The sequence below is a fragment of the Bos indicus genome, chromosome 10, assembly GCF_029378745.1.
Source record: "Bos indicus isolate NIAB-ARS_2022 breed Sahiwal x Tharparkar chromosome 10, NIAB-ARS_B.indTharparkar_mat_pri_1.0, whole genome shotgun sequence".
In the NCBI taxonomy this organism is placed as follows: Eukaryota; Metazoa; Chordata; class Mammalia; order Artiodactyla; family Bovidae; genus Bos; species Bos indicus.
In genome coordinates this window covers 72,282,589-72,298,697 of record NC_091769.1, presented here as the reverse complement: position 1 = coordinate 72,298,697, position 16,109 = coordinate 72,282,589, and the positions used below count along the sequence as shown (strand labels likewise).

The window sequence follows — 16,109 nt, the reverse complement described above, 5'->3', positions numbered from 1 at the left end:
AGTGGTTCATCCTCAATTTTCAAGCTGCAAAGCCATTATACACACTTTATCTATTGTAACCTAACCTAGTGGTAATAACACGTATCATTATTATAGCACTTTATAATCACTCGGTATAAATAGTAAAGGAGATCAAAAGGTCTAGGACAGCACTGTGGACAAGTCTGAAAGTTTGGCTAACCTTTCCCAATAATCAAAAGCGAAAACCTCTGGCTTGGAATGGGCTTACAAGGCAGGAAGACAGTGTTCAGGATTCAGGTTGGTCTTTACTTGAGTAATAGCCTTGGAATGTAGAGACCTGGGGTCCAAGTTATCAAATGAGTCACAACTGAATGCAATCTGAAAGGAGGATAGGATGAGGTTTAATGAAGGTGAAGAGAGATGGGTAGGAGTGGGGAAAGTACCTAGGTAAATTAGGATGAACTTAGGAAACTGGGAATCTGTGATACTACGATGCTAAGGTCTGAAAAGAAGCTGGAAGAGAAAGAGGAAGAAGAAAAACAACTCAGGAACATTTCCTGGCAACCTCTCCCTCCTCCTTCATCCTACTAAAGCCAAACTAATACACAGCAGAGAAGTCTGGCTGATTGGTATGATACAATGATCTCCTGCCTACTTGTCCACTTTCATTACGGTTCCACTAATGGCAGTTAAATAACGAAAACTAGCCATTAGTCCTTTCTTAAGGTGGTTTTCATCAAATTGATACACAATACGGCAAGGGTGTTTTGATGGGACAAAAGACACAATAGTAATGACATCTTAATAGCAGACAATGTGTAAGATGAACTCTAAATCATTCTAAGTTTTGCAAGTGTTACTTCAATTTATTCTCAACAAAACTCTGAGGTAAGTTATAATATTATGTTCAGTTTATATTAGGTTGATGAAAAAGTAATTGTGGTTTCGAACCTTGAATTTTAAATCATTGTAACCAGGCTCAAACACATCTTTATTAATCAAAATAGAAACCATTACAATCAAACATTTTTGCCAACAAGAAATGTTTGTGTATTCTTGTAGTGCAAAAATCCATGCTTGGGGGGTTCCCTGGTGGCTCAGTGGTAAAGAATCTGCCTGCCAATGCAGGAGACATGAATTCGATCCCTGATCCGGTAAGATCACACACACCTCAGAGCAACTAAGCCCATGTACCACAACTACTGAGCTTGTGCTCTAGAGCCCAGGAACTGCAGCCATTGAGCCCAAGTGACCCAACTACTGAAGTCTGCGCATCCTAGAACCTGTGCTCCAAAACGAGAAGCCACCACAATGAGAAGCCCCCTCATTGCAACTAGAAAGTAACCCCTGCTCTCCGCAACTAGAGAAAAGCCCACACATCAATGAAGACCCAGCATAGTCAAAAAAAAAAAAAAAATAATAATAATAATAATGAAAAATCCATGCTTGGGGATTCAATCAACTCTTGGAAAGCATTTTCTGCCTCCTGCTGACTGTGGAAACTATTTTCCCTGCAAAAAGTTGTCAAGATGCTTGAAGAAGTGGTGGTTGGTGAGAAGTCAACTGAATGTGGCAGATGAGGCCCAATTTATTCAACTTCTGAAGTAAGTTTTTCAGAAACTTTGGGCCCTTTCTGTTGACCACTGCCAGCCAGCTGCAGGCACTGCAGTTTTTGGTGCATCTCATAAATCTGCTGAGCATACTTTTCAGATGTACTGGTTTTACCGGGATTCAGAAAGCTGTAGTGGATCAGATGGGCAGCAGACCACCAAACAGTGACCATGACCTTTTTGGGGTGCAAGTTTGGCTTTGGGAAGTGCTTTGGAGCATCTTCTTGGTCCAACCACTGAGCTGGTCGTCAATGGTTGTCATAGAAAATCCACTTTTCGTTGTATGTCACAATCCAGTGAAGAGATGGTTCATTGTTGTTGCATAGAATAAGAGAAGACAACACTTCAAAATGATGATTTTTTTTTTTTGGTTTTCAGTCAGCTCATGAGGTACCCACTTATTGAGCTCTTTCACTGTTCCAATTTGCTTCAAATGCTGAATGACTATAGAATGGTCAATGCTGGGTTCTTGAGCAACTTATCATGTGTTTTAAGAGGATCAGCTTTGACAATGGCTCTCAAATGGTCACTGTCAACTTCCCGTGGCTGGCATCCTTGTCTTTAAGGTTCTCGTCTCCTTTGCAAAACTTCTTGAACCACCATTGTACATTTTGCCAGCAGCTCCTGAACCAAACGAGTTGTTATGGGCTGTCGCCACTGGTTTATGACCCATTTGAACTCAAATCAAAAAATTGCTAAAATTTGCTTTTTGTCTAACATCATTTCTATAGTCCAAAATAAACAGTAATAAGTCATTAGCAAAAAAACAAAGTAAGAAATGTGCATTATAATTACATTTATTTAAGAATGTATTCCAATATCCAATGGCAAAGTTCAACAATGCAAAATTGCAGTTACTTTTGCACCAACCTAATAGATGAATTTTATTGAGACTAAAAAACTTGGCCAATGTCACTCATCAGAAAAATTTAGGGGAATTAGGACTCAAATTCAAGTCTGCCTCACTCTAAAGCACCGTTTACTACTAAGGCAATGGTCTCAGACATGGTTGTACAAAAGAACTTATCTGTGGACCTTTAGAAAAAATCAAAATTAAAAAAAAAAATAGAATTTCCAAAGTAGGATTGCAGCCTAGGCAACTGTGTACCAGTGGTAAAGATTAGAGAGATGGAAAGCCTAGATTAGGAAGATAGAAGATGATAGAGCTGTGGTGAGGTTAAGTCATCTGCTGAAGGTCAACAGCAAGTTGCCTCATCTCTGTACCTCAATTCCTTTAGCGAGGCTAAAGGGGAGGTGGGAGGGGTTACAGCCAGCCCTCCATATCTTCGGGTTTCACATCCGTGAATATGGAGGGCTCACTATATTCACTGTACTACCCTTATGGAAGGGACTTGAGCATCCACACATTTGGTGTCCACAGGGGCTCCTGGAATCACTCCCTGTGAATAATGTTGGACAACGGTATACTTAAGACACTCGATATCACTAATCTAGCATTCTTTCTTCATCTGTACAGTGGGCATATTAACACTTACCTCTGAATGTTGCTGCAAAAGTTTAAATGAGGTAATGGGTGCAAAGTAGTTACATTGAGTATAGCAAAAATGAGGAACTCTGCAAATGGAAACTATTTAATTATTACTACATTCTCACATACACAGCCAATCTAGATTCTGTTATTACCTAATAGGGACCTTACACTTTTATAGAAAAGGCCAGTAGTTATTTTCTAAATATACACATGAAACTACCAAGCAAATGATTCATTGAAACTTTTGAAAAAATATATATTAGGAATGTAAAAATATAACAAACCAAGTCAATCGTATGATAAAATTTTAGGTCCAGCTCTGCTGCAAATGCAAAAATACAAATTAATAATTTTGTGTCTGGAGTCTCACATACTGAAAAAAAGCCATTTAGAAATCTTACCTCCTTGAATTCTGAATAATTTGCAGAAGCCTGGTGAAGCAGTTATATAAAAATAATACTTATCAGAAATTATATATAAGTAAGTATCTTCATAACTGTCATAGTACTTTGTATTGAAATGTTCAGATCGGCTAATAATGCTAGTGTTGTGATGCAACCTAGCATGTGCTCAGAGTTGACTAAATAAAAGTAGGCCAAAATGCAGGCTTTAAAAAAACAACATAAAAGGCAGACAGGCATGGAAGACAGTCACCAAGGAAAGCAGAAACTTCTTTTAGTGTCATTTTTTCCTGTGCCTACTCTATTTAATTTGTTTTCTAAATTTCTAAACTACCAAGGGTAAATGACCAAAAAAAGAGGAAAGAAGAGGTAAAGAAGAAGAGAAAATAAAGGGAGAAAAGAAATCTCAACTTTTAACTTTTATTTTTGGGACTAACAGCAAACAATAGGGCACTAATCGCAGTTTCTGGCAATGCCAATCTCAAATACTCAAGCTAAATAAAATATATTAATAAGCAAAGAACAATAAGAAGATATATTTTTAAAGATTCAGAAGTTAAAGGTGGGAATGGGTAGGAGGGGAGGGTGGTGAACTCAGTATCCATTAGCTCCAAACTAGAAAACACCCATCAATTTATGAGATGACACTGAATGAGTAAAACAATTGCAGGCTGTCAACCAAAGCAAAAAGAAACAAACCACTCTGAAAGTAGGTTCATGGAAATGAAAAACAATTAGTGAATTAAAATTTTCAATAGAGACAATGAATAGCTAGATACCACAGTTAAAACAATAAACAGAGAACCAATAAATGAGATCACTTCAAGGAATTCTTTTAGAACTCAGAAGTTCTTTCCTCATCTTGATTCCAAACATACAAACCCACCCCCGTATGTACCCATCCTACCCTCAGACCTTTCTTACATTAGAGTACTCCATCCTCTCACTTAAGTTAAATCCTTCCATTATAGTTTTGGAGACTAGGCTTCAAAGGAATCTTATATGACTTATATGTCTTCCCAGGAACCCAACACTACTATTCTCTTTGACTCCTTTTATTCCTCTCCCTTCCTACTGCAGTACAACTTTTAAAGATATTCAAACGTTACCCATTAAAAGTAAGTATTTAGATGACTCACTCCCTTTAGCTACCTCCTGCTTCTTTCTCTACAGTTGAGACTCTTTTTAAAAGTGTTGACGCTCCAAACTGTTGTCTGGCCATTCCATCAAAAGAAGTTCCTCCAAACTTAATCCAATGGACATCTGGCTGGCTGCTCACAGCAGTGATCAACACAATACTCTCTTTAAACACTGTTCCCACTGGCTTTTCAAGATGCTACACACTCCAAGCTTTCCTCCTACTCCTAGCTCTTCCATCCATGTCTCCTGTACCTCTCAAGCCATTAAATATAAGCATTCAAGGCTTAGATCTAGGTTCTCTTCTCACTCTATGCTGGCTCCTGAGGTACCTTTATGCATCTTTTTTTTTTCTTTCACAGCTTTTGCCAATGCATGTTACCATCATTCATCAAAATGAATAGAAACCAAGGACATACCTTTGATATCTCTTTCTACTTCATCTCCCATCAGTCCATCATCAAGTTCCATGGATTGTACTACTTATATTATTTAAAATATATTTTAGATATATTATTTACATAGATTTTCAAATCTGCCCAGTTTCTTCTCTAACACTAGTCTTCAAGTTATCATTCTCTCTCAATGCGTTATTCTTCGAGGTAGTGTGTGCTCCGTTGTGTCTGACTCTTTGTGACCCCCATGGATTGTAACCCACCAGGCTCCACTGTCCATGGAATTTTCCAGGCAAGAATACTGTAGTGGGTTGCCATTTCCTTCTCTGAGGGATCTTCCCAATCCAGGGATTGAACCTGGGTCTCCTCCCCTGCAGGCAGGTTCTTTACCATCTGAGCCACCACAAAAGTCCAACATAGTGTTTTAGGTCAATTGTATTTTAAACAAAACAACGCAAAATAAGACAAAATACCCCAAAACAAAAAAACAAGCTCATAAAAAAATATCATATTTGTGGTCACTAGGAGTGGTAAGAAAGGGAATTGGATGAAGGCAGTTGAACGATACAATCTGTTTAACAGTTACAAGATAAATAAGTACTAGGGATGTAAGGTACAATGTGATTAATATAATGAATGCTGCTGTGTTTTATGCATATATATATATATGTTGTTAAGATAGTAAATCCTAAAAGTCCTTATCACAAAAAATTTTTTCTTTTTTTAAATCTAGCAAGGAGATCCAACCAGTCCATCCTAAAGGAAATTAGTCCTGAATCTTCATTGGAAGGACTGATGCTGAAGCTGCAACTCCAATACTTTGGCCACCTGATGCAAAGAACTGACTCATTTGAAAAGACCCTGATGCTGGGAAAGATTGAAGGCAGAAGAAGAAGGGGGACGAAAGAGGGTGAGATGGTTGGATGGCATCACTGACTCAATGGACATGAGTTTGAGTAAACTCTGGGAGTTGGTGATGGACAGGGAGGCCTGGCGTGCTACAGTTCATGGGGTTGCAGAGAGTCAGCTATGACTGAGAAACTGAACTGAACTGAGATGACAGATGTTGAACTAAACATTACCACTGTGATTATCATTTCATGATGTATGTAGGTCAAATTATGGTGCACACCTTAAACTTACATAGTACTGTATGTCAATTACATATGAATAAGAGTGGAAGAAAAAGATAATACAAGTTTCACCATATCATTCTGTATTAAAAGTTATTCAATGACTATCCTCTCTTTAGGGGCGATAATGAACTGCTTACTATGGCTCGCATGAAATCCCTGAGTGGTCAGGAGCTCATCAACCTTTTCCAGACTTACCTTGCTTCATAATCCTCCCCACTCCATAACCACTCCACCCCAACAACATTCTCTACTCCAACCATATGGCTTTCTTAAAGTACCTGGCACTTTTCACCGGTTCCTCCCTCCAAAATAACAAATAAATGCCACCTCCTCTACTTAAAAAGCCAATCCTTCCCTCTTACTCATTCTTAGATCTTAACTCAAGTATTAGGTCTTCAGGAGAGACTCCTTCAAATACCCTGGATCAGCTCCTTCAGCATGGAGCACACAGCAGACCTTCAACAAACACAATAAAAGAACTCCAAAGAAAAAAGCAGATGCAAATAATAAGTTTGCTAATAGAAAGAGTACACTCAGGGAATAAATATAAACATAAAAAGTAAGGCTTTCTGATGGAAAAAATAGGCTACCTACTGTTTTGCTGTATTAAAGTCAAATAATATGGTATCATTTGTTTCTTCTTTAGTCCCCAGGGTGAGGTGTGTAGGAGGGTGTTAGTAAAATTTTGTTTTTCAATATATAATCCAATAAATGCTTGAGTTTTAATGTTTCAAGTGTGGTTGAATATAATATATAGTTTTGGTTTAAGCATATAGTATTTTTGATAAGTTTTCTGTCATTATCTGGCATAAAAATATTTACAGCACATAAATATGTGTAAATTATCATTTTAGACAACACCTTCACGAATTAAAAAAAGATGCTCATCTTATTTTATTCCTTATGCTTGCCTTTGTCTGATATTAAAATTTCAACCTTTGACTTTTTTATTTACTTAGTATATTTTGCTTACCACAAAGTTCTATATACTGGGACATATTATCCAATGAGTTTCTTGTTTTGATTAATCTCCTGAGAGCATTAACCTGCCTTTAAACAGATTTTATAGGAATAGTACATGTATAATACCCCTTTTCAGTGCTGGTATATTTGATAATATCTTTCAATTATCTTCATAATAAATGCCAACTTTGCAGGATCTAGATTTCTTTATCCTCAGCATTTACAGGTATTACTTCATTATTGCCTATCATCTGACATTGAAAAGAAGTTTGAGGCCAGCCGCATTTATTTTTTATTTTTGGCGTGTTTTGTCTAAATTTTCATTTTCGTTTTAAAAAATATTTTAACTTTACTGGAGTATAGTTGATTTACGGCTTCCCTGGTGGCTCAGACAGTAAAGAATCCACCTGCAATGTGAAAGGCCTGCATTTGATTCCTGGGTCAGGAAGATCACTGGAGAAGGGAATAGCCACCCACTCCAATACTCTTGCCTGGAGAATTCCATGGAGAGAGTAGCCTGGTGGGCTACAGTTCACGGGGTCATAAACAGTCAGACATGACTGAGTGACTAACACAAACACACACACACAGAATTGATTTTACAATGTTGTGTTAGCTTCAGGTGTACAGCAAAGTGATTCAGTTAAACATAATATATATACATATATTCATTCTTTTTCAGATTCTTTTGTCTTATGGGTTATCACAGAATATTGAGTAGCAATCCCTAGGTTATATAATAGGCCCTTGTTGGTTATCTATCTTACATATAGCAGCGTGTGTGCACTGAATCTGCTTAAGTGCCTAGAGCCTATGCCCTGCAGCGAAAAGCCACTGCAATGAGAAGCCACGCTTCTGCTCTCTGCATCTAGAGAAAAGGCGGCATGCAGCAACGAAAGACCCAGCACAACCAAATGTAAGTACTTCAATAAAAATAGACACAAATTTTTTTAAAGGGAAAAGGAACAAAGAACATGGACAATGAAATTCATGAAATAATGCAAGTGGCCAATAAATATATGGAGCAATGATAAATCTAACTAGCCATTAAAAATAAATTTGCTTTTCACACATTACTTTAATAAAGATCAAAAATTCATAACTATTGGCAAAGGAGTAAAAATATATACTTCTCATAGGTAGGAGAGCAAAGTGGTACTTTTTTGAAAGATATGCACCATATACATTAATTTTAAACGATGACTTCCATTAAAATCATGTTGTATATTCATCCTTTGAAGTGCTCCTCTGTTCCAGTTGTGTTTTTAAATACATTACTATAAAAGACAAAATTAAGAGGACCAAGCCACCTGCTAAAGATAAATTTTTGCAATACAAAGCACCTGAGGAAGCTGAAACTGTGAGTCTCCCAGGCTCAAGTAACAGAGATGCACAGAAGGCTACATCCCATAAGGACAATAACAGAAACTATAAATGCCCCCGTGCAAGGCTGGGGCAGAAACCAGGCTCACGGAAACAAAGGCCCCAGGTGGAGGGGCTCCTTGCCTGTAAAAGGAGCAGGGGAAAGCTACTTACTAATCATTGCATGGAAATTTAGTTTACATGTAGTTACATGTTCCTTCAACAGAAGAATAGACCTTCTTTTGCTTTGTGTTTCTTGGAGACATAAGCCTGATTCTGATGTTATCAAGAATCAAGGGAACCAACCCTCTAATATAAGACATGGTTTCAGGTTGGAACATGCAAAACACACTAGGTAAGGGTGAAAAGAAAGAAAACAAACAAACAAACAAATCCCACTTAATATGAAACCAAAACACACCAGGACAACTAAACTAAGACGGACAGCCCACAAACACCAACAATTGTAGGAATTCAACCTAGAAGAAAAAGTAGCAATCAGAAAATAAAATGTGCACATTTAGTATCCTTCCAAAGCTAAAATACAAACAAAAACAATAGACATGAAGGGGGAAAAAAGATAAAAAACAGCCAGAAACCAAACCAGAATAGGTGGCAGTGAGTGAGAGCAAGCAAGAACCTGAACATGAGAAAGTATTCACTGAGAAATAAAAACAACCAAGGTCACATAAATCAGCTGAGCAAAGTCAAAGTGTAATTAGTAAATTGGAAAATGTACCTAGGAATTACCTAGAAAATAACACAGAAATTAAGGAGAATTAGGAAAAAGCAGTATGTAAAGATATAAAAGCTAATAAATTTTCTAGAACTGAAGAAAGATGAGTCTTCAGATCAATAATTTATTTAAAAGAATACCTACAGATAACACAACATACACACACCTAGGAATATCATGGGAATGTGTTCAGAATATCAAGTATGGTAAAACAAACAACAAATACTAACATCTACATCATACTTGAAATATGCAGGGCTCCAAATGCTTTCTATGAACGTAATCATCATGACAGTCCCTGTGATAGATACTACTTCATTACCTCTGTTGAGAACTTGCCCAAGGTCACCGAGTAAATAATGGTGACAGGATATGGAAAAGGAATATTTTTTTAAATTACCAGAGGAAAACATTACATACAAAGGCGTAACAATTAGGTAGAGACCAGACTTTCAGAGTTCCAAGTTTGCCAAATTTCGTAATACAATGAAATAATATCTTGAGGGTGCTGATAGGAAAGGGGGAAACTATTAATCAAGAATTTTTATTTGAAAAAAAAAAATGTGTAAAATATACTCTCAGACAAAACCTAAGGACATTTACAAGCCATACTCTGTTGCTAAAAAAATTACCAGAGGATACACTTCAGCAAGAAGAAAGGTAAATCCTTTAAATACAAGGAACAGTAAGTACAAAATCTAGTAAAATACACCCCATAGATTGTAGCTTGCCAGGCTTCTCTGTTCCTGGAATTCTCCAGGCCAGAATTCTGGAGTGGGTAGCTGTTCCCTTCTCCAGGGGATCTTCCTAACTCAGGGATCGAACCCAGGTCTCCCACATTGCAGGTGAATTCTTTACAGTCTGAGCCACCAAGGAAGCCCTATAAATAAGGAAATGAAATTTATGCTACAAAAGGGGAAATAGAATTGTAGGGAATTATACACATGATGGAGTGAATGTTTGGTGTTTAATCAAATATAAGCTCATAAAAAAGTCAAACATACAATGAAACAAGTTGTCATGAGTAGGAATTAACATAGCATATATAACTCCCTTAGTGTTGTAGGAAAAATGGGGTGTGAGAGGATGGTCATATTCCAGGTCTCGAGTGAGTCTGTGGGACAGGCCACCAAGTGAAGGGTTCTTGGCTTCTCACTGTAAAGAATTCAAGAATGAGCCTGAAATTAGGGTTTATTTAGAAAGACACACACTCCACACACAGAGTACAGGCTGTCCCTGAGGGTCAGAGAGGCAGCCCCAAGGCATGGGGTCCTCTAGGAAAGTGAGAGCGGCTCTGGGAGATACACATTCCACAGACAGAAGGTGGTCGGTTTGAAAAGGTGAGAACTTCCTGCCTCGGGGTATGGGGGTGGCCAGTTTTTATGGGCTGAGTAATTTCATAGGCTAAGAAGTGGAAGGAATATTCTAACTATCTTTGAGAAGTGGCAGATATTTCTAGGAACTGGGGTACCATCCACTGTTTGGCCTTTAAGGGCACCCTCAGAACTATCACCGTGCCTGTAGGTGTGCCATTTAGCACATGCTAATGTATTTCAATGAGTGTGTAAGGAGGCACTAGGTCTCTCGGAGCTGAGTCTTCTGCCTACCCTCTTGGGCCTTCTAGGTTCCAACCAGTGTTTGTGGTATCCTGCTCTTCAGGGTTCTGTCATTCTTTTAATGGTTGTGCCCTGCCCGTTTCCTTCCTGTCTCATAAGGACTTCACATATTAATAATAGAATTAGTGAATTTAAGATACAAAATAACTATATATGAAGTGTTTAATAAGATTAAAAAAAACAGAAAATGAAAAATAAGAAATTTAAAAATTACCAAATTGGTAAAGAATTAAATGCCACTTTTAGAAGTTATAAAGATTGTTTTTTAATTGGTTGGGTATGTAAATTTGGTGCAACCACTATGGAAAACAGTATGATGGTTCCTCAAAAAACGAAAAATAAGAGTTGCCATATGATCCAGCAATCTCAGTCTTGGGCATATACTCAGACAAAACTATAATCTGAAAAGATACATGCACCCCTATGTTCACGACAGTGGAAGTGTTAGCCGCTCAGTCGTGTCCAGCTCTTTGCAACCCCATGGACTATAGCCTGCCAAGCTCCTCTGTCCATGGAACTCTCCAGGCAAGGATATTGGAGTGGGTTGCCATTTCCTTCTCTGGGGAAGGTTGGGGGTGGGGGAGGTTCTTCCCGATACAGGCAACGAACCTGGGTCTCCTGCATTGCAGGCAGACTCTTTACCATCTGAGCCACCAGGGAGCACTATTTACAATAGCAAAGTCAGGGAAACAACCTAAGAGCCCATCAATAGATGAATGGATAAAGAAGATGTGGAATATACATACATGAATATATGAAATGGTATATTACTCAGCCATTAAAAAGAGTGAAATAATGTCATTTGCAGCAACATGGATTGACCCAGAGATTATCACACTAAGTGAAATAACTCAGAAAGACAAATACCATATGATCTCACTTATACATGGAATCTAAAAAATGACACAAGCGCATCTACAAAACAGAAGCTGACTCACAGACACAGAACAGAGTTGTGGCGCCAAGGGGGAGACAGGGTAGGGGAGGGAAGGACTGGGAGATTATAAATCAACTTCAATAGAATTAAAAATAAATCAAAGTAAAAGAACTGTTGACATTAAAAACTCAAAGAATGATTTAAAAAACCGATTATAAAGAAATGCAGTAAATTAGCTCATTAAGTTGAGGAAATGTGAAAATTACATTCACTTCAAAAAACCTACAACCAATGGATGAGAGAAAAGTGAAAAAGAAAACTAAATTCTCCAATGATAATCAGTAGTATAAATATAAATAGTCCTCTAAGAAACTTAAGACTTGGACATTGCAGTGCTCCTGGAAACTCTGGAACTATTAACTAATCTCTCTGTTCATGTCAACTACCTGTAACATAGGAGTTGTAGAGTTCCCTAGACCCTATTATCAACATTTATTCCACTGAGAGGATCAGAAGACATCAGTAAAATAATGGTACCTTATACTATACAGTAAGGCTTAATCTCATTCAACAAATGCTCTTCTGGTATCTCATATTTTCTAAATATACTTAAACAATAGCAATCTAAATTTTCACATCTTCCTTTAAAGATAGAAGTTTCGTACATGGTACATCAGTTTGCAGTTCACAGGTCAAGGTCTTTAGAATATTACTCCAATCTTGCTCAAGACTAAAAATATTTTCACAGGTATCTCTGGTTAAATATTCTTGTAATAAAGCTCAATTTATAGACTAGTAGTTAAATCAACAAGTACTCTTAAGTTTCTCCTTCTACAGTATAAATAATCTATAAAACAGTCATATATTACATATACAGTAATTCTTTGTAAATAAAAGAATACTTGCTATTAAAGCAAATTATATGCAGTCATTTTGTAAACTTGGTTTCCAATATTAAAATCATTCACATAAATCAGATAACACATTTTATCTGTTAAATAAGAAATCTCAACTGTTATAAAGAAAACATATTTAACTTATATGCAGAGTACATCATGAGAAATGCTGGGCTGGAAGAAGTACAAGCTGGAATCAAGATTGACAGGAGAAATATCAATGACCTCAGATATGCAGATGACACCACTGTTATGGCGGAAAGTGAAGAGGAACTTTAAAAAGCCTCTTGATGAAAGTGAAAGAGGAGAATGAAAAAGTTGGCTTAAAACTCAACATTCAGAAAACTAAGATCATGGCATCTGGTCCCATCACTTCATGGCAAATAGATGGGGAAACAGTGGAAACAGTGTCAGACTTTATTTTTTGGGGTTCCAAAATCATTGCAGATGGTGATTGCAGCCATGAAATCAAAAGACGCTTACTCCTTGGAAGGAAAGTTATAACCAACCTAAACAGCATATTGAAAAGCAGAGACATTACTTTGCCAACAAAGGTCCGTCTAGTCAAGGCTATGGTTTTTCCAGTGATCATATATGGATGTGAGAGTTGGACTGTGAAGAAAGCTGAGCGCCGAAGATGATGCTTTTGAACTGTGGTGTTGGAGAAGACTCTTGCGAGTCCCTTGGACTGCAAGGAGATCCAACCAGTCCATTCTAAAGGAGATCAGTCCTGGGTGTGTTCATTGGAAGGACTGATGTTGAAGCTGAAACTCCAATACTTTGGCCACATGATGCGAAGAGCGGACTCACTTGAAAAGACCCTGATGCTGGGAAAGATTGAGGGTAGGAGGAGAAGTGGATGACAGAGGATGAGATGGTTGGATGGCATCACTGACTTGATGGACATGAGTTTGGGTAAACTCTGAGAATTGGTGATGGCCAGGGAGGCCTGGTGTGCTGCGATTCATGGGTCGCAAAGAGTCGGACACGACTGAGCGACTGAACTGAACTGAACTTACTGAACTTATCTTCATCAGCTGTTTCTTAAAAAAATGTATATATAAAACATTATAAGCATATTTCTGATAAGGATTTTATGCTTTATTATAAGCATGTTTCTGATATAGGATTTTAAACATATCAGCCAAGTGGTCAAACACAGGTACTAACAGTTCCTATTAGTTTGTGTTCCCTTCCCCCCAAAATTTCCTGCTTCATTACAGGATTTTACTGACTTTAAAGCTATTATGTGGGAGTCCAGATCTTTGGGAGGACTGAGTACCCCTAAAATCTCATTAACAATTCTAATTCAACCAGAAGGTCTGCTCTATCAAATCAAGTAAGATTTTCTTTGGCAGCAGCAATTTCTCAATTAGTGCCATTCTCTGGCTAATTCTAGAACTCTGAAGCAGCCCAATAAGGGAGCACTCACAATAGAATTCTGCTCCTTCAATCCAGAAAGCCCAGGGGCACAGTGAGATTTTTATTCTCTGTGGGATTTCTCTAAAGAATAATTCCAAGGTGATAGGAATTTCCCAGTCTGCACAGGTTCAAACTTGAGGATCTTTGAACAATCCAAAAAAAACCTATGACTATGGTTCAAGTTGAACATTTCTACGAAGTTGTGGAAAGAAAATAAGGGCATCATACTTCATCAAAAAATGGATTCATCATTTGTGTTTCACAGACATATGACTAAAATTCAAAATTTAGAACTGAAAATTTCCTATACTTTTCACTTTTCTTATCTTTTAATATAACATTTTTACCTTCTGTTTCTTCCCTCTAGATCTTACTCTCTTCTAAGCAACCTCCAATTTTTTTATTCTTCTGCCCACAAATTCAATCTCCTTGAAAATTTTATACCATTTCTATTCTTGCTCTTTGTCCCTCCCAAGCCTGAGCATCTATCTGTTTTCCCTTTCTTGCTTTTAATTCTTCCTCATTCTTGTGTTTATGACAGAGTAAGAAGGCAGGGTACAGGCAAGCCAGCTGCAAAGGAAAATATTTCAATGAATTCATGCAAGTCTGAGTTTATGAGGTAAGAGAGAAATGGCTATTAGATCAACATATTAGGGAAGCTAAGGGGCTACTGAGCAACCCACAGTGAAAAGCACTTCTGGAGGTGAGGACCATGTATTCCCTGAAGTTACTAGTGAAGAGTCTGATTTTTGGTTTACATTTGGATAGTGTTTACAATTATTGAATAATTTGTCCTGGTCATAGAAGGAGGAAACAGTCATTATTTAAGCTATAAAAGGAGGTTAAATTATTTCTAGCTGGCTATCTCATGAGATATACAAGATGTTTATCAAGGCTAGAAATCACTGATCAAAAAGTTATCTGGATCCCATTTATATGAAATATCTAAACCTACAGGGACAGAAAGGGGATGAGTGGTTGATAAAGGCTGGGGGAGAAGAGGATAGGGAGTGACTCTTAACGAAAACCAAGGTTTCTTTTGGGTGTGATGAAAATGTTCTAAAATTAAACTGTGGTAATGGTTGCACAATTCTGTCAATACACTGAAAACTACAGAGTGGTAAACTTCATATGGGTGAGTTTTATGTTATTTTAGTTACATCTTAATAAAGCCATTTAAAAAGACTACTATGATTTTTTACCATATGATCATCAAGAGATGCAGAAAAAAACTTTTGACAAAATTCAACACCCATTTATGATAAAAACTCTCCAGAAAGTAGGCATAGAGGGGACATACTTCAACATAATAAAGGCCATATATGACAAACCCACAATAAACACCATTCTAAATTGTGAAAAACTGAAAGCATTTCCTCTAAGATCAGGAACAACACAAGGATATCCACTCTCGCCATTAGTATTCAACATAGTTTTGGAAGTCCTAGCCATGGCAATCAGAGAAAAGAAATGAAAGGAATCCAAATCGCAAAAGTAGTAGTAAAACTGTCACTGTTTGCACATGGTATGATACAATACACAGAAAATCCTAAAGATGCCACCAGAAAACCACTAGAGCTCATTAGTGAATTTGGTAAAGTTGTAGCACACAAAATTAACCCACAGAAATCTTCTACATTCCTATATATACTAACAATGAAAGATTAGGAAGAGAAATCTCGTGACTTCCCTGGTGGTATACTGGGTAAGAATCTGCCTGCCAAAGCAGAGGACATGGGTTCGACCCTGGTCCAGGAAGATTCCACATGACGTGGATCAACTAAGCCTGTGTGCCACAAGTACTGAGCTTGCACTCTAGAACCCGTAAGTCGCCACTCCTGAACCGCAAACCATAACTACTGAGCCTGTGTGCCGCAACTACTGAAGCCCGTGTGCCTAGAGCCCTTGTCCCACAACAAAAGCCTTCACAATGAGAAACCCGCACACTGCAACTAGAGAAAGCCTGTGAGCAGCAACAAAGACCCAGCTCAACCAAAAACAGAATAAATAAATTTAAAGAAAAGATTTTAAAAAAGAAAAATTAAGGAAACAATCCCATTTATCACTATAACAAAAAGAATAAAATACCAAGGAATAAACCTACA

The 16,109-nt window shown here is 37.6% G+C and overlaps 1 protein-coding gene across 4 annotated transcripts in view; it reads right to left on the bottom strand.

The window, feature by feature from the left end:
• The window catches only part of PPM1A (protein phosphatase, Mg2+/Mn2+ dependent 1A), a 50,463-nt gene that overhangs the window by 17,584 nt on the left and 16,770 nt on the right, over window positions 1-16,109 (bottom strand). Inside the window, exon 1 of one of the 4 annotated variants that reach the window (XM_070797689.1) lies at window positions 182-11,912. The exons of the other annotated variants lie outside the window; for them this stretch is intronic. The gene's annotated coding sequence lies outside the window, so the exon portion shown is untranslated. Of the gene's footprint in view, window positions 1-181; window positions 11,913-16,109 lie in introns of those variants that run through there. 4 annotated transcript variants of the gene reach the window in all.